The 20,382-nt window shown below is 37.1% G+C and overlaps 1 protein-coding gene and 1 long non-coding RNA gene across 11 annotated transcripts in view; one reads left to right on the top strand and one right to left on the bottom strand.

Annotated features, from left to right (window-relative positions):
- LOC117977962 (contactin-associated protein-like 3) overlaps positions 1-20,382 on the top strand; it is a 238,102-nt gene that overhangs the window by 29,198 nt on the left and 188,522 nt on the right. The window lies entirely within an intron of this gene.
- Positions 18,304-20,382, bottom strand: part of LOC117977963 (uncharacterized) — a 50,056-nt gene continuing 47,977 nt past the window's right edge. Inside the window, exon 5 of the long non-coding RNA XR_004669052.3 lies at positions 18,304-20,195. This is a non-coding gene — a long non-coding RNA (uncharacterized LOC117977963). The remainder of the gene's footprint in view (positions 20,196-20,382) is intronic.

Below are 20,382 nucleotides of genomic sequence, written 5' to 3' on the forward strand. Positions count from 1 at the left end.
TTTCCCTCCCCACTTATGAGTTTTCCACCTCAGGTTAAAGGAATGTGGGATATTAAGGAGAATTATTAAGAGAGAAAGGGCAAGCATTTGGAAATGCAAAACCTAGACAAGGTGGAGATGATTTACTGGAGTCAGAGAGGAATTAATAGCATATTAATATCAACATCATTATGGCCCACACGCATCTATCATGCTCTCTAGTATTGTGTCCAAGGTCCATAGATGGTCACTGTCTTATTATATCCCTGATCATACTAGCTTCACCAGACTTTCAGGTCACCCAGGGGCTACATCTCTTAGACAGCAGAATATTAAGATAATGGAAAACAATAATAAGTTATGACAGTGTGTGAAAAACATGAAAAAGATTTTATATTCTCTCATGATAGATGTGATTCAGGATGCTACTGCAATAAATTAAACAATATATATGCTTTTTTGCAAGGATAACCCATGTGTTTTCATGGTCTAACGAAGTTAGACAGCATTGTTATTTGTGGCTTGACACCTCTGCAATTGCTCCTTTTTAAAGTCACAAAATGAATGTACAATAACTAACCATGCGTTAGACCGAAGGAGAGTTTGAGAATTTTTTCAAGGGGCCTTCACTAATGAAGCAAGCTGTCTTATTTGGGGATCTATAAGCAGCAAAGATAAACATTGCCTAAGACATTTCTGTTGAAATGGCGTAAAACACATGGATTACTTACTTCTTCAGGGATTTTAAATACTTGGAAACAATGCAGTGAACACAGATATTACTGTGAAGAACATTTCAGCAAATGAGTTTACAAAATGGATGAAACCGAAGAAGTGTCTTATGTTTATAGCTTCTCACCTGAAGAGATTAACTATATGGGTGGACCTCATCAACATTCGAAACTTTCTTTCCAAGAGGTTTTTCCTGTAGAATTTTAGGACTTTCTGGGAAGATGCATGACAGATGCATGCCATTGTTGATGGTGTGGGTCACTGTGGAAACTGCCCTAATGAGGCCATTATGCTGCCTATTTGTGATATTTGGTTATGAGTTGATGACAATATTGTAGAGAAAATAGACAAGCTGTTGAAAAATTTTACAGGTTGACATCAATTATCACTTAGAACTTTTTTCTCAATTTTCTGAGTGAATGAGGATTGTGTTTAAAAAGATACTTTCTGCCTCATTTCTTCTCCAGTTATTTTGAAAAAGCTCAGGTACTGATTTCTTAGGAAAAGAGGAAAGCAGGGAAACTAGAGGCAGGAATTTGTGCTGCACGCAACCTAGCCACGACTCTGGGTGCACCAGCCCTTCGGATCTGGGCAGGTAAGCATTTGCCCAGGTATCAGGCTGCCTGTGTGGCTCCACAGAACAAAGATGGGGAAGCAGAGGCATCAGCTTCTCTTATAGCACAGCACACAGCCTTCCAGGAGTGGATACACACTTTCTTTCTATTATTAGCCCAAACAATTATCTCAACTCAATAGAAAAAATAGCAATCTGTGCCTGATTGTCCTGAAAATGTTTCATTAATTTACTTGTATTCAGTGAATATAAAACCATAGTTGGTGGTTTTTCAGTAAGTACAGAAAACATATTTGGTGGGTTGTTTTCCATGCAGAGTGTAAATATTGTAGGGCCAAAGTCTTAGTTATCTGTTTTTTTGCTGTTGGTTGTTTTTTTTTTTTTTTTTTTTTTTTTTTTTTTTGAGACAGAGTCTCACTCTGTCACCCAGGCTGGAGTGCAGTGGCGCGATCTCTGCTCACTGCAAGCGCCACCTCCCAGGTTCACGCCATTCTCCTGCCTCAGCCTCCCAAGAAGCTGGGACTACAGGCACCCACCACCACGCCCGGCTAATTTTTTTTTTTTTTTGTATTTTTAGTAGAGACGGGGTTTCACCATGTTAGCCAGGATGGTCTCAATCTCCTGACCTCGTGATCCACCTTTCTCGGCCTCCCAGAGTGCTGGGATTACAGGCGTGAGCCACCACGCCCAGCCTAGTTATCTTTTTGATGGAATAAAACTACAGAGGATAGATTCCAGTGTCAGTAAGACAAAGAGTTTCTGCTTCTCTGAGGAAGTAAGTTTGCTATGTAGACACACACACAGAGAAAATGGTCAAAAGTTGCTTTTATAAACTCCAATAATCAATTTTTTTACATTAGCACCTTACTCCATGAAGATCACAGTATATGAATACAAAATAATATGTATGAACGTTGATTTGTGGAAAAAAATCTTAGAGTTATCACTCCCTCCTTTTTCCAAATTCTGTGTATTGTCTGTTGAAACAGTTCATTCTTATGATTCTAATACATCATTTCCATGGATCTCCCCCTCAGCTTAGTCTCTTCATGTCTCACTTGGATTATTTTGAAAGTCCCATGATCGAACTTCAACTTTTGAAGCTTTCCCTAATTAAATAAATGCTTAGCAAAGTCCTCAGTTAATGTTCTTTAAAGTGCTATTCTCTTCCTGTTCCATGCTCAGTTGATGAATCTCAGACACTAACCCCATAGAGCAGTTCTCAAATTCACAAGCCACCTAATGCCCACTGCCATACGTAAGAAGGTGGTCTAGTAAATTTTGGAGTAAAGGCAATATATATTTCACAAAATCAAAATGTAAGATCAATTACAATTCAGCTAATATTTAATTAGGATATAAGGCATCTCAGTGAATGCATTTTTAGTTTCTGAAGTATGTAATTTTTTTTTTTAGATTTGTACTTAGCTATTCTTACTAAATTTCGGAAAATTGCTGCTTTATGGAAATGAATCAGTGACTCTAAATGGTTCTTTGAGGTATAAAAACAAAGATAGTAACAAATACAAATTTCACAATCTGGACTAGAAAACATTACTAGTGACCACAACTCAAATACAAATATAAAAAGCATCTTTATTAACCTGGGGTAAAAGCTTCTCTGCGTGGGGCAGTTTTACCCAGGCAACTGAACAGGCGGTGCGGGATGAAAGTTTGAAAATTGGAACTAACTTGGACGCACTCATCCCCATTTTCCATGCCTGCTGTGCACTCCTGCCAGATGGGAACATGATGTCATATTTTCAGTCAGTTTTCAAACAAAATGGGGATAATCTAATATTTTCTGGAATAACCATAGAATAATATTTTCCAATGTGAACTTGGTGAATTTTATGAATGAAAGAGAAGCAGATATTGGATCCACACAGCCATCATTGAAGGTGGTACACCTAACATCAAAAACTTCTGTGCGGGACCGGGCACGGTGGTTCACGCCTGTAATCCCAGCACTTTGGGAGGCTGAGGCGGTTGGATCACCTTGAGCCCAGGAGTTGGAGACCAGCCTGGGCAACATCAAAACCCTGTCTCTATTAAAAAAAAAGAAAAAGAAAAAAAGTTTCATGCTGCTGTTACGGACTAGGAATGTCTAAAATCCATCACAAAGTTAGTATTTTGCTTGGAGGGGCAAGTAGAATGAGCTTTTGGAAAGTTTCTTTAACAATTCTTTGATCTAGTAATTCCTGAAAACCTTTGAGGCTGGTGAAAATACTTTTTCATGTAGGGATGAATCATTCTGTGAGTCCTGGCGTAAGTCAGCCAGAAACTCATGATGGGAGCTTTTGATGAGGGGATATGAGGTTTAAAAATGGAAATAAAAACTTTCTTCACGACATTGATAATTCCTATAAAGGCCATTTCTGTGTGGGATGACATGTACAATTAACATAAATGACCCTGCTTCCAAGCTCACTGAATTTTTTCGCCAGTGCCCTCAGACCTCCGTCTTTGCTCCTAACTCAGATTGTCTTGAGTCTTCTGTGTAGAGAAAAGGGGATCATTGCAGAGACTGTGAACCAAGGCATTAATCTTCACTTCTGAAGTCCAAAAGCATCTTTTGGTCTGAGGTAGAAAAAGTTTGAAAGGGAATTGAGCAGGCTAAAGGTGTTTTAATTTTTCTGCTATCTCGCAGACTAGGAACCCTCAGCAGGACTGCATGATAGGATGCATAGAGAGGTGGGGACTGCCCTGAAGCTCTGCTCTCAAGCAGAGCCTTGCCGGTGGTGGCTTAATGGAAGTCTTCACTGAAGTTCAGGGATCTGAGTGGGCACTCTCAAGTGTGTAGTGGAAAGGAGGACGCCAGTCTCCAAGAGCAGCCTGCACGGCATCCTCATTGTGCTGCGGCACATTCAGTGACAGGACTGGACGCCCTGCTGCAGCTCTGGTGGCCGGTGAGGACAGCCCCAGTTATCCAAGGACACCCTGAGGTACCAAAGGCAGGTGAGCAAGACCATGTTCCTGCCTGAGGTCTGGCAGAGGGAGGAGAAAGGGTCACCAAAACGTGGTGGAGAGCACTGTCCCAGCCTGGGATGGGAGGACTTGGCTCCATCGGCAGCAGGTCGCCATCCCTGAGGACAGTGCAGTTCTGACCTCTACTTGGGGCTTGAACACACTCCCCTCCCCGCTTTACCAAGGCAATTAGCAAAGCCAGAAGAGACCAGAGTTAACTCTGGGGATGAAGGGGAAGTAAAAGAACCCCTGAAGGAATTTTCAAGGATCTGCGACCAATACAGACACGAACTGACAGGCTTATCCCTTAACTGGACAGAGACACCTGCTGTGACTACTTCCAGTCTCTGTATCACCCAGAATTCCAGCTCCTACTAGAAAGCTTTCTGGGTTATGGAGAAATGAAGTTACATTTTCCCTCATGAGTTTGTGATTTAAAAATTTATACCTGCAGAATGATTCTGACGGATTTGCTCAAGTGGCTTTTGTCAGGGTTATAGTCAGTATCTTCTCTAGCCTCAAATTAATGTGATGTTGTTGAGGATGACTTAAAATTTTCTTTGAAAGTCTGAAACATGATGCAGAATGCTTGCACCAAAAGAGTTTTACATTTTCCCCACACTTGTACTTACTAGAGCCAAGTACATCAAAGGTGTGGATTAAAACCTGTGATGCAGGGAACTCTGACACTTGTGATAACATGGATGAACCTGGAGGACATTATGTTAAGTGAAATAAACCAGGCACAGAGAGACAAATACTGTATAGTCTCACATGTGGAATTTAAAGACAGTGCTCACAGAAATAGAGAGTAGAATGGTGGTTACCAGAGGCTAGAGGAGAGGGTGGATAGGGAAGGGGGAGATGTTGGTCAGTAGGTACATAGTTTTGGGTAGATAGAAATAATAATTTCTGTTGTTCTTTTGCACAGCATAGTGAATATAGTTAATAATAAGTGTTGTCTGTTTTGAAATATATGAGAGGATTTTAACTATTCTCACTGCTAAAAGAATGATACATATTTGAGGTGACTGATATGCTGATTAGCCTGATTTGATCATTTTACAGTGTATGCATGTATCCAAACATCACATTGCACCTCATAAAAATGTACAATTATTATTCATCAATTAAAAATAAAATTTAAACATGGGAGTTAGCAAACTTTTGCTGTAAAGAGACAGATGGAAAATGATTTTGGTATTGTGGACCATGTAAGGTCTCTGTTACATTTCTTTTTTTTCTTTTTTCTTTCTCTGTCTTCCCTCCCTCCCTCCCTTCCTCCTCCTTCTCCTTCCTTCCTTCCTTGCTTGTTTCCTTCCCTCTTTTTTTCTTTTCCCCTCTTCCCTCTTTCTCTTTCTTTTTTTGAAATACAGTCTTGCTCTGTTGCCCAGGTTTGGAGTGCAGTGGCAAGATCACAGCTTAGTGTAGCCTCAACGTCCGTGGGCTCAGGTGATCCTCCCACCTCAGCCTCCTGAGTAGCTGGGACCACAGTCACATGTCATAACACCCAGCGAACATTTATATTTTTTGTAAAGATGGGATCTCATTATGTTGCTCAGGCTGGTCTTGAATTCCTGGGCTCAAGCAGTCCAGCCACCTCAGCGTCCCAAAATGTTGGGATTACAGGCCTGAGCCACCATACCCAGCCCCCGCCCTCTTTGTTTTTTTTTAAACGCAACGCTTTACAAATGTAAAACCATTCTTAGTTCTCTGGCTATATAAAGCAGGTCATAATCTAGATTTTGGCTGCCAGACCTAATCTAGATTTTTACTAAGCCTGCATGCTAAATATGTCTGGCACTTTCCCTTAAAAAGCTCTCAGCATTTATCACATGCCAGTGTGCTTACTAGGTGTTTGTATACTTTTCTTACGCTTTGTGCAATTCTAACTTCCTTGAAGGAAGGGTGCTATCTTATCCTTAGTGATTAGGGATAAGCTTGGAATCATCCAGGCTCTACCCCTTACTAGCTGTGTAACTTTGGACAAATTCCTTTATCTCCCTGAGTTTTTGTTTCCTCAGTTATAAAATGGGATTAGTAAAGTACCTGTAGTTAGGTTATGTTACACCAATGTTCAGAGCAGGTGTATCCACAAGAGCCAAAAGAGAAATAACCCAAATTTCCACTGATGGATAAATGGAGAAGCCTAGTGCAGTGTAGGAAGAAAATTCTGGCCTGTACTGTAACACAGATGAACTTTCAAGACATTATGCTAAGGAAAGTAAGCCAGACACAAAAGGACAACTACTACATTATTCCATTTATATGAGGTACTTAGAGTAGTCAAATTCATAGGGACAAGAAATAGAATAGTGGTTGCCAGGGGCTGGTAATGGAGGTTATTGTTAGTGGGTTCAGAGTTTTCATTTGGGAAGATGAAAGAGCTCTAGAGATCTAGAGATGGATGGTAGTGATGGTTGCACAACGTGAATGTGCTTAATGCTACTGAACTTTACATATAAAACAGTTCAAATGGTAAATTTCATGTGATGTGTATTACCATAATTAAAAAATTAGTATATGATCTGATCCAAAGTAGCTAAAATCTACTGAGTGCTGCTGAAGCAAAAATTATAATTAGTAGATTTTTTTTTTATTTGTTTTGTTTTGTTTTGGTTTTTGAGATGGAGCCTCGCCCTGTCACCCAGGCTGGAGTGCAGTGGCATGATCTCGGCTCACTGCAACCTCCGCTTCCTGGGTTCAAGCGATTCTCCTGCCTCAGCCTTCTGAGTAACTGGGATTACAGGTGCATGCCACCACGCCTGGCTAATTTTTTGTATTTTTAGTAGAGACGGGGTTTCACCATGTTGGCCAGGCTCAACTCCTGACCTCATGATCCGCCTCGGCCTCCCAAAGTGCTGGGATTACAGGCCTGAGCCACCGCGCCCAGCAATTAGTAGTATCAACAGTGGGAGTAAAAGTGGCAGTTAAGCACATTGTTTCACAACATCTAGCTCAGAGCCATGACAAAGCAAACATTAAATAATATGTATAGATGGAATTAAACTTAAGCTTCCGTAGTAGAATAATTCAGAATAAAACATGAAATAATGCCAGGTAATGTCAGTTGTTACCAAAGAAATGTCCAAACTCTGAAAGAGCTTGTTAAATTAGGTTATGGCAGCCCACGGTGCAGGGGAGGGGACCGTCAGGTGATGTTTAAGTAGTTTACATGGACTGAATGAATCCCCTATGGTTCCATTTAAATTGGCCACCGCACTGCCAGGCATATGACATCGGCAACTTAAACTCGACAGAGAAACCTCTAAGAATAAGATTAATGCATTTCTCATTCTCTCTGTCACAATTATTCAATTTAAAAAAACAGGAAAATATCAAAAATCTTTTTATGAAATGGCTGTACCAGTTTTACCTTCTATAGTATAAATGCAATATGGCTTTTGGTGCATTTAAATTAATTTTATAAGGAGTCCCAATCAGCTGATGAGTAATTTTAGAATTGTTCCTATAATTGTCAACCTGGAGAGCTCTTCACTATTTTATTCATACTTCACTGAAAATTAAAGTTCAATTTTATGCCTAATTTTATACATAACGTGTTGTGAAACATCACCATTTGGGTGATGTGTGTATATGTGTATTTTCCTTCCAATAGGATATATATGTGTATTTTCTATTTATAACTAGCTGACACAGGACCATTCTCATAATCCCATTTGATTTTTTTATTTGTCGGTAGATATAACAATCTCCCTTTGGTTCAGATTGAAAAAATGGAAAATGATGATGATGATGATGATGATGATGATTGTTGACTGTGCTGATAATTTTGTATACCATTATTTTAGCTTTAAACTATTTTAAGTGTGGTCCAGTATAAAAGTTGCTTAAGTCAGATACCCCAGTCTCTATGATGTGATTATTATGTATTACATGCCTGTATCAAAATATCTCATGTACCCTATAAATACATACACCTACTACATACCCACAAAAATTAAAAATTAAAAAGGAAAATAAACCAGAAAAAAGTCAGATTTTTAAAAAATTTTACATTTCATTATATTTAGAAAACTTAGCTTTATGGTTTTTTAGAGAACATGGTTTTTCTTCCATGTACCTTCCTATTTATTTTTTATGATGCTCAAAGTTGCTAAGCTTCCACATATTTTAGTAAGAATTAGCAATGCCCTGAATTCCATAGCTTTCATAAAGAATTACCTGTGTACCATCTCATCACCACCTCTTTCCTATTACAGGAAAGCAATAAGAAGATATTCTGTAGTTAATTTAGATTGCTTGCCAAAATAGTTTTAAACTGATTTGTAATTTTTCCTAAACCAGAATGAGGAATTGTATAGTTTAAAGTATTAATATATATGAAATTGTCACACTATGTTTCAGATGCTTAGGAAATGTAGAGAAATTATTGTAAAATACATTTTAGAAAAGATGTTGCAACAAGACGAGGACAGAAGTCTGTGAAGTGTTGTGAGGAGGGCCCAGGGAAGCAGGAGGAAGGTGGGGAGACCACAGGATGACCTGGAGCCAAAGAAGAAGGGCCCAGGTCCCAGGGTCTCTACAGCACTGCCGGCCTTCCAGCCACAGTTTTTCTCAATCTTCCTGTCATATCCCTCAAGGAAGTAAGTGGACATTGTAAAGAGCGAGTAATTATAGCACAACAAAAATCAAAAGTCATGATTCTGGAAAGCATTATCAGTAAAAAATGGAGAAATAGTTGAAATCTCTTCATGTTTCCTCTGGAAATTTCTGATTATGTATGTATACTCTTCCACTCTAATATCCAAACAACTCTCTTACTTCTTTATGCAAAGAAACATGAAAGAATGAAAAGGTTCATCACAAGTGTATGATTAATTTTATATATATAATTTTGCAAATTAATAGATTTTAATGTGTTCAATAAATGTACATAAATACACAACACATATGTATATATCTGTGTGTGTGTGTATGTACTATGTACTAAATATATACTATATGTGTGTGTATATATATATATATTTAGAGAAAGTCAGTGTGTACTTAATAGTCAAATCCAAATTTCAAGAACTTTATATTTTATATAATGGCACCAGTTTTCCTGAAGCTGAATGTATGTGTGTGTGTGTGTATATTCAGTTGCAGGAATATATACATATATACGGTCAGTGTGAGTGTGTGTATATATATATGTATATACACACACATGTCAGTACATACATGGTCAGTGTGTGTGCATATAAACACACATATATATGTCAGTACATACACACATATACATATATGTCAGTATATACTAACTGTATACTGACTATATATAGTCATAGTCATATATACTGACTATAGTCATAGTCATATACTGACTATATATGTCAGTATATACATACATATATATTTCAGTATATATATGTATGTATACTGACATATAGGTATAGTCAGATTGTGTATATTCAGCTGCACGAAAATTGGTGCCATTATATAAAATATGAAATTCTTGAAATTTGGATTTGACTATTAAACCTGACTTTGTTGTCATTAAGTTTACATTGATATTTCCTGGAATTGCACATTGCTAAATTTTTCTGCAAAACCAAGATTTCTAAAATATGATGGGGCATTTGATACAAGAAAAGGCAAATAAAGAAAAAGTAGAGCTCCATTTGTCATTCTTCTTAAGTGTCTCCTTAAGAAAACTATGCAATCCAAAGTTATTTAGACAAAAGCTTAAGAAATAAAACACTTAGTAACTCATGCTAGTACTTGATTATTCTTTTGCTTATCAAGTTTTCTTCTTTTTATGATTATTATACCTTTAATTGCGAACATTCATTGGATTGGCTCAGTAGCATTTTATGTGAAACAACTTTCCATTTTAATAAGTACATATTCTCCATTAATGTGAAATAGAAGTGCAGGAGTAGGGATGAAATGGATAATTTTGCTAGAAGCAAATTGAAACTGGCTAGGCAAAAGCGTATATGTATTTTGCCCTCTTTTTCTGTTTTTAGAAAGTGCTTGCGTTAACTCTCATTCTCAGCCAGAAGCGTTAATGATTCAAACGGGCTTTATATATTGAAAACCATGAACTCTCATGTGCAGAGTACAATCAGGGAGCAAGCCCGTGGGTTTGAATGGAAATTAACGTTGGTGTATGGGAATGAATTTCATAGACAAGGATAATTTAGAAACCTGTGTGATAAACTGCAAACACAGAGCAAATGGAAACATACTGGATCTTTTCCCTCCCCTCCTCGAATTTCTCCACTATTCAGATGTCCTTCCATGTGATCATGCTTTCTTGGCACACTGACTAGGTTCAGTGATTAAGAGGCAGAGAAAATAATTACTGAATATTTTTAATACAAAATGAATAGCTCAGGATATTTGTAAGGGCTTTTCAATATCAAGATATTTATTTCCCACATTAGAAATTATAACTCCTAATGAAAACTTAGCACCATAGTTTAAAATCATATTAATAAATAAAAGCAAAATTCTTACATTGGGGAAATGACCCACAAATGGTTTGTTATAGTATGCGATCTTTAACTACTTGGAATTTCCGCTATTCTGCACAGTGCAATATCCCAAAACAGAATAGGATGTGAGATTTCATTGTTTTGTATGAGGAATCTAGAGGAAAGAAATTGATAAAAATGTATGCAATAATTTAAAAATATAAAGAGTATCAATCTCTGATAGAATAATGTAAATGTAGCAAATATTTAAGATAACTAATCTAATAAGAATTAAATTCCCCTACATTTTTCTTCTCCCCTCCCCTCCCTTTTCCCCTTCTTTCCCCTTCTTTCTCCTTTCCCCCTTTCACCCTTTTCCCCTTTTCCCCTTTTTCCCTTTCCCTTTCCCTGAATAGCTGGGATTACCCTTGTCCCAAGTAGCTGAGATTACAAGCACCCACCACCAGGCCTGGTTGATTTTTATATCTTCTGGTACAAATGGGGTTTCACCATGTTTACCAGGCTGGTCTCCAACTCCTGGCCTCAGGGGATTCGCCCACCTTGGCCTTCCAAAGTGCTGGGATTACAGGTGTGAGCCACCACGCCTGGTCCTCATTTTTCATAAAATCAAAATTCTTGCATATTCCCCTCCTTAGTTTATAGGTCAGAAGCTACACTAAGCTTCCCAATGTGCCTAGGTGTTAGATGTGCCAATTTACATATACAACAAAGGACCTGAAAAGTAGAACACTAATACAACAGAAAGTATTTTGCCTGAGGATATTGTTTACTAAATTTTTTATCTGTGCCTTTTAATAGTTCTTAGAACTAGTAAGTCCAATGGCATTCTATTTTTATGCTTTTTTCCCTTCAGATTTGTAGCATATGACAATGTGAATATGTTACAAATGTTGAATGATTTAGCTGACTACAGGCCAAACAAAATAGCATCAAGTTATCTATAACAAAATGTGTTTTGGTTGAAGAAATATGTAGATTTTAAAGAAATTAATCTTATTTACTTACGCAAAGAGTATGCTTCAGCAGCATATGTAACTTTAATTAAAATTCATCTAAAATAGGTTGTTAGTGCTATGACAGGAAGTGGCATTCAAACAAACAAAATATTCATAATGATGTTAATATAGATTAGACATGAGAACAAATATTTGGCTGGTCTGATTCTCTTGGGTCACTTTAAAAATTATTTAAAAAAATTTTGAAATCGAGGCATAACTTAAAATACAATTAAATGCATAAAGTGTGCCATTTGGTTAATATTTACAGATGTATATGCCTGTATTACCAGACCCCAGATCAAGTTACAGATAATTTCATCACCCCCTTACCATTTGTTAATACTTTTTATTGATTATCTAGGCACCTCCTACCTATCACTGTTCTACTTTCTGTCATATTATTTAGGTTGGCTTGTGCTTTTGAACTTACAAAAAGTCATACAGTACCAGAATCATACAGAAGCTTTTGTATCCAGCTCCCTTTAGTGAGCATAAGGTTTCTGAGATCCATCCATGTTGTTGCGTGGATTTGTGGCACATTTCCTTCTATTGCTGAGTAGATTTCAGTTGTGCTGTTTGTTTATCCATTCTTTTTAAAATGGACACTTGTGGCTTGTTTCCAGTATGGATCTATTATGAATAAATTTCTACAAACATTCTTTTACATCGCTTTTGGGAGTGGAATTTCAGTATGTGAAACTCTAAAGAAACTGTCAAACTATTTTCAAAAGCCCTTGAACATGTTATACTCCCATTGGCAATGTGTGTCAATTCCAGTTGCTTCTTATCCTGGTCAACATTTGGTATTAAAATCATTAACCATTGGAGAAATATAAGTTAATATCATAGAGAGATAATATGTTCTCTAGGATGGCTAAAATTAAAGAATGACAACACCTGTGAACTATATTACTCATGGCACCACAAACAACAACATGAGTTTCAGCATATTTGTATCTGTCTCCTTTGCCCCTGAGGCCCACAGGGGCAATGCAATAGGGCACGTATGAATATTACACTCATAGCAGACTTGTATTGCAGCTGAGAAATAATGAGCTTGGGGAATCTACTGCAGTTATAGCAAGTAGTAAGTGAGAAAGCTCTTTGTGTGGAAGAAAATGTAACCTCACCTCTCAAGGTTACCAGCTGCATAAACAACCATGAAAAAAGGATCCATAAAAGAGTTTTTAGGCCTTTGTAGTCTTAGCAGACCTAACAAAACATGTAGGAGTGCAAGCTGCTTAAAGTGGACTGTCTCTCCATACATTATTGTGTATGGATAACATGATCCTATATGGAGATCTTCTAAGAAATCTAGAAATCTAAAAGACACCAACTAATAAGTGAATTTTAGCAAGTTAACAGGATACAAGGTTAATATAGAAAAATCAATTCTTTTTTATGTAGCAGTAACAATCTGATTATCAAATTAAGAAAAGAATTTCATTCACAATAGCATTAAAAAATAAAATACTTAAATGTAGATCTTACGAAAGGTGTGCAGGACCTGTTCATAGAACACTATAAAACATAGCTATTAGAAAATAAAGAAGACTCAAATAAATTGAGAGACACACTATGTTTATAGATTGGAAGAAACTGGAATTGTCCTAATTGTAATAATCCTAATTGTCATACTTTGTTGGTGGGAATGTAAATGGTGCCACCACCTTGGAGAATAGTTTGGCAGTTTCTTAAAAAGTAAAAGCATGTACTTACCATATAACCCAGCAATTCCACTCCAAAAAATGTATGTCCACTCTAAGACTTAAATGTTCATAGCGGCTGGGCACAGTGGCTCACACCTGTAATGCCGCCAGTTTGAGAGGGCGAGGCGGGTGGATTATTTGAGGTCAGGAGTTCGAGACCAGCCTGGCCAACATGGCGAAACCCCGTGTCCACTAAAAATACAAAAATTAGCTGGACGTGGTGGTGCACGCCAGGAATCCCAGCTACTCGGGTAGCTGAGGCAGGAGAATCGCTTGAACCTGGGAGGTGGAGGTTGCAGTGAGCTGAGATTGCATTGAATCTTGGCCTGGGCAACAGAGCGAGACTCCGCCTGTAGTAAAATGTAAAAAAAAAAAAAGTAAAAAAAAAAAAAGTAAATGCAAAAATGTAAAAAATGTAAAAAATGTAAAAAAAAAATTATATATATATATATTCATAGCAACATTATTCATAGTAGATGATATGGTTTGGCTGTGTCCCCACTCAGATCTCATCTTGAATTGTAGCTCTCATAATTCCTAGGTGTTGTGGGAGGGACCCAGTGGGAGATAACTGAATCATGGGGGCGGTTTCCCCCATACTGTTCTCGTAGTTGAGAATCAATCTCACAAGGTCTGATGGTTTTATAAGGGGGAACCCCTTTTGCTTGATAGTCATTCTGTCTTGTTTGCTGCCACGTAAAATATGCTTTTCGCCTTCTGCCATGATTGTGAGGCCTCCTCAGCCACATGGAAATGTGAATCCATTAAACCTTTTTTCTTTATGAATTACACAGTCTCAGATATGTCTTCATCAGCAGTGTGAAAATGGACTAATACAGTAGACAAAAACTGGAAACAACTCAAATGTCCATCAACCACTGAATGGATAACCACAATGTGGCATATTCATTGAACTGGTTGCTATTTAGTAATAAAATTAAAGCTACCGATAGGCCATGATTTCTTTATGTACTTAATTGTTCCTTAATGTTACCAATTACTCTTAATGAAGAATGCCGTCCCACTCCTCTCTAGGATTTTCGCATCACTCTCTTACAGTTTGCATTCTTCCTTCTAAAAATGTTGTCCTTTCACTTTTTTCCTGTTCAAAAAAATCCAGTGATACATGTGACAGCTCAACTGTCATGCAGTTCTTGGCAAGAAAGGTGAGGTTGAATAGGAAACTTCCTATTTACCAGAGGCAACTGGAATCACTCAAGAATAAAGGGACACTGTATTCACCATCATATTGCCAGCTTCTGCTCCGGAGAGATGAAGTACATGTCTTTAATATATTCTTCCTGATAAGTACATTTTAAAAGGCACTTTATATATAAAATAAACATAAGAATGAAAAAATGTAGGGAAGACAGACCATCTAGGAACCTGAGGAATTGAGGAAATTATAGAGATAGAAAACAAATTAGTGGTTGCTATGTATAACTGTAAAGGGTACCAATGAGGAGGATTGTTGTGGTAGTGAAGTCGTTCTCTTTCTTGATTGTGGTGGGGGTTACGGACCCTAAACGTGTCATACAACTACATAGACACATCGTTTCCTGGTTTTGATATTGTACTGTAATTTTATAAGATGTAACCATTGGTAGAAACTAAGTGAAGAGTACACATCACTTCTCTGTACTATCTTTGCCAATTGATGTGAAGCTGTATTTCAAAATAATTTTTTTCTTAAATAACATTTAATTTCTGACTGGCAGTTTAATTTGTGCTTCAAAACTGATTCAAAAGGACTATGACCAATGATGAAAACGGTAAATTACAACAGTTGGTCCTATAACCAACTCTCCTACATTAGTTATTAAAGTCAGTGTTAAGGGAGGCATTCCAGAACTTCTGTAGGACATGGTGCAGATTCACCTATTTTCTTTCACATTAATTTTTGCCAACTGGATTTTTTTAGGTTGTCATATTTTTTCCAAAGAATTCAGTGGGACAAACTTTAGCAGAATTCTGATGCCCCACATTGTACCTGATGTGTGCTTGCCTCTAAAAAAATTTCTCTGTTAATAGCAACTTAAAATAAACATTATTGTAATGTTTAGAGGACATTCCTTTTGCATCATATTTTGATAGTGTCCTATTACATGCAATAATAAATGCATGTCTCTTTTCATACGAGGCTTTCACAGCAATTTCATAAACTATAATTAGTTTAACTACATAATAACCTTAGGAAAAATGTAAATATTACCATCTCTTTTTTTTTTAGGGGGTGGGCTAGGGGATTTTGGTTGACTGAGCAATCAATCACATACAGATGGATAATTTGGTATTCACTAAAATATTCACTTCTCAGCATTTCACTCTCGTGTTTCCTTGCATGATATCAATTGTCATTTAATAAGAAAGACAAATACACGTGTTTAATCACTCCCTGAAGAAAGTAAACACACTATCTGTGGGAAATGGAACACAATGAGAGGCGTGCAGTCAGCCTCAGGGTGCCCTGACTCCATTCCAGCCCTCTCCTCATATGCCCCGTTTGCACATCACCCATCACTTTTGCCTAATTGTTTCTACTCACCAAGTGAAGATAATGGCTTCTTTGCCTGCTCAAGTGATAATTTGAGATTATATGTCTCATCAGATAATTTATTGGATGTATGAAAAAATGCACAATGATGGTTTTATTGAATTATGCAGTTAGTTACCAAGATGAATGGAACTACACCTACCCAAAAATCAAGATGTGGTGGAGATAACGGAGGTTATAGGCTGAGTCATTTAACTTTTAGGGCTCTTTCTGATATTTTCTGTGAGGGCCAAATAGAGTTCTCAGTGGAGTGCATGTGAGTTTCTGCCAATGGCCAGTGGAGCAAGTGCCTGCAAGAGGGAACACTCCCCCAACTTCTGGGGTGATAAAGGATTTCTCACTGTCCCACCAGCCTGCACAGTAGGGTTCACCATTTTGTTAACTATTCCAGCTGAACTTTTCTTACTGACCTCTGGTTTCATCTATCTAAGGTGAGATCCTGCTCACATCTCTCCCTGTGAGGTTCATATCTCTTTAGATTTTAGGCTAGGTGGTGGTTCTGCAAGCTCAACTCTCCAATGCATTTGTAAAAGGTCATGAACTTGAAGTTTGTTGTAAGGGTGGAAATGAGGCTCCTTATAGCTTTCTACTTCCTGGGGCAGAAGCCAGAAGTTCCAGCCCATAGATTTTGATAAGTTGTATTTTCATTTTCATTCAGCTTGAAATACTTGCTAATTTCCCTTTTAGTTTCTTCTTTGATTCATTGATTATGAAGTATGTGTTATTAGTTTCCTAATATTCCTGGATTTTTCAGAGAAGTTGCTATTGTTGATTTCTTATTTTAATCTATTGTATATCACAAAGATATACTTTACATGACTTAAATGATTTTAACTTTGTTGAAACTTGTTTAATGACTCATTTAATGGTCTATTTTGGTAAAAGTTCCAAATGAACTTGAAAAAGAATACATGTTCTTCTGTTAGGTGAAACATTCCATAAATATCAATGAATCATATAGGTTGATAGTGATAATTAATACTTCTGAATCCCTATTTTCTGTCTTCTTGTGCAATCAGTTACCGAGACGGGGTGCTAGAATCTCCTATTGTCATTGTGGATTTATCTGTTTCATTCAGTTTTACTAGGTTTCATTTCATGTATTTTGAAGCTCTGTTATTAAGTGTTTGCATGTTTAGGATTATGTCCTATGATGAAAGAACATCTTAATCATTATGAAATAATTTTCTTTACCTTTTATAATAATTTTTGCACTGAAATCTACTTTAATATAGCCAATCCAGCTTTTTAAAAAACTATTATTAGCATAATATATATTTTTCCATGTGTTTACACTTAGGCTATTTGAGCCTTTTTTATTTAAAGTGTGTTTCTTGTAGGCAACATATAGTTGGATCTTGCTTTCTCATCTAATCTGACCATCATTGCCATTTAATAGGAGTGTTTGTACTACTTGCCTTTAATATGATTATATGATTAATTTGAAGTCTAACATCTACTATTTCTTTTTTGTTTATTCTTTGTCCATTTTCAAAGCTACTAGGGAGTGTAGATGCATTTTGTAAGAGAATACATTTTATAAATTGTTATATACACTCTGAGATTTTAACCATAATTGCAGTACTTTTTTATGAACACATTTTTAGTAGGCTGAATATTCTTTCTGCTTCAACCTGCTAAGATTGAAGGAAATACTGCTGAAATAGAACATGTACACAAAGACAGATTCTGAGGGAGGGTTTCTGTATTTTTTACTTTAAAACAGCATAGTTGAAAAAGACTGTAGTACCTGATTCTATATCTGTGTAGTTAGCCCTTTTTTTTTTCTAAATGAAATTAGATCTCAGGTAAATGTTTAAATTACCCTCAGCAAAAAGGCAGACCTACTGACAAAAAGCATGGCTGTTTAAAGCCTATAAATCTCAGAAGTGGAATGAGGGAGTTTATTTAAAGCCAGCTTCACTCCTCTTCCCTATAAATTACATATAATCACACTGGAGTGTAGGAGCTGTGACAGTCCCTACCTCACATCTCACTTCCCACCTCCTGCTCACCCCAGGTAATACCTGAAATTTTTAATGTGAATTAAAATGCAATTAGATGAGGAAAGAAACAAACAAATATATCTGGATAAAATCACATTTGAAACAATTTGTTATCTTAGTGGGAAGTGTCTCGTGGGGACAAGGTTGACTTAACTGTGTGTTTGCTTGGTATATAGAAGTCCCTAATAGTGGCTGGCTTTGAACATTTACTTTGTTTACTTATATTTTGTGCCCTCAACATCAAATTTAGTTAAGGAAGGTATAAGATTATGGTGATATGATGATAATCGTAATGATGATGATGATGATTTACCTGTGCATTATTTCCCCTGTAAACAAAGTCAATACATACTCTGTGACAGTGCTGTCACTTATGACTAGATACTATAGTCATGGGAAGTTTTATTGTTGTTATTCAGAAACAATTAAGGCTCCAGCTGTAGGGTTTCTGCTTTTCTTTCACAGAGCCCCCTGCCCCAGATAGTGAAATGTAACTTTGACCTGATGTAAATGCAGAATTATAACAAACAGATATAACTGTACAAAATAGAGACATAATCATGCCAGATTATTCATAACCAAAAAGTACTAAGTGATTGACAAATCATGTGAATATATTCATGGACAGGGATAAAAATGAAACATAAGCTGATTTTAAAAATAATATCTTTCCATGTGTTTTAATTAGTGATTTTATTTTCTCATCTGTAAGGTAGATACGATAAAGACAACCCACTGAATGCTTTTAGAAATAAAAAATGATAATATGCTTGAAAATATCTGGTCGAATTCTCAGCATACAATATATGCTTCAGAGTTTCTCACTTCCCCCTTTTCCCTTGTTTTCCATTACAAAATAAGTGGCAAAACTTTAATAATTTCCTCAGAACTTGAAAACTTAAAAGTGGATAAAATGGTACATAAGATAAATCCTATGTTGTGTGAACATTTAGGGACAAAACAGTTTGCGCAGCTCAGCATCTTCACTGTGGTACCAGTATCAACCTTTATAAAAACGAATTACCTTTTAAAAAATAACATCTGCTATTCCTCAAGCCATATAAAGTGTAAGAGAAAGTTTCAGTTGCTCAGCATATTTTAATCTCATTCCAGTAATGGAACATGTGTTTCAGAACATATATTATGAATGGAGGGGATGAGTTTTCGTAATTCATAGGATCTGTGGGGTAGAATTGTGACACTTTATTTAACTCAGGTGCAATGTCTTGTCAGAGGCAGGGGGAGGAGGGTGAAGTGGAGAAGAAACATTTGTTATGGGGGAGAGGCTGAGCTTAGAGGACATAACTGCTTCCCCTGTTTTGTGTACAAAGTTTTGTTGACCATAGACTAGAAGGGACTATGAAAAGACACTTCCAGGTTGAAAAGTAGTCAGCACATGTATAATCTTGACTTAACAAATAGAAGACTTTCATTTGTTTTAATTTAAAGACAACAAAAATTGAGTATAACATCACATTTGAATAATAATTTAGTTACAAAGTGCTGTAGTTTCAGTTATCCCATTGTCTTCCTTACAGTCTTGTGACGTGATTTATATGACTGTTAATCCCCCCACTCCCAACTTTATGCTTTTCTTTTTTAAACAAAGGACAACATTTTTGTCTCAGAGAGGCTGAGTGACTGGACAATTACTACACTCTAGTTGGGGGTGGAGTCAGCCAACCTCCTTTCTCTTTCTGTTACCCATAGTGGCCTTCTATACCAACCATCAAAGCTGCGTTTAACAAAGGCACACAGACTAGTGCTATCCAGCAGTGCACAGGTCAGTCAAGCTGTGTTTCCCACCATTTCCACTCAGCGTTTAATTAAATTGTGTGCACAGCAGCTTACCCTTAAAACGCATCTGGGATTGCAGATTTCCTGAGGCTACAACATCCTGATGAAATTCTTTGGTAATGCCAGAATTTCATTACTTTATCAGTAATGGCTGAAAATATAGCTTATTTGCATTTGAGTACTACTTCATCAAAGGTAAAATGAAGTCACTGAAATGTGTCATCTGTTACCAGGAGTGCAACCATGAACACCAACAAACTAACAAACTGTGAGGGATGCCGAGAAGAGGGATGCTGAGAAGAGGGATGGCCAGCGGCTCCCTCTTCATCTGATGAAAACACACCACCCCAGGGTAGCACACCAGAGCCGTGTCAACTCATTTTCCTCCTTGTGCTTCTCCACATGTGTTCTCATAGTAATTACTTTTCTAAACCTGGAATGAGAGGGAGTGAAAACACCAAAGAAAGGTTATGAAATACAAGCTGAAGGGGATGCCCTTAACCAAGATGAGGGGAAGAACCAAAAATATTGAATAGTTCCTCAGAAGTTTCAGCTCTGTGTATAAAATTCCCAATGTACAACATCCAGCCTAAGATGATGGGTTGGCTGTTAGCATCTCC

This window comes from Pan paniscus, chromosome 11 (assembly GCF_029289425.2).
Source record: "Pan paniscus chromosome 11, NHGRI_mPanPan1-v2.0_pri, whole genome shotgun sequence".
Taxonomy (NCBI): Eukaryota; Metazoa; Chordata; class Mammalia; order Primates; family Hominidae; genus Pan; species Pan paniscus.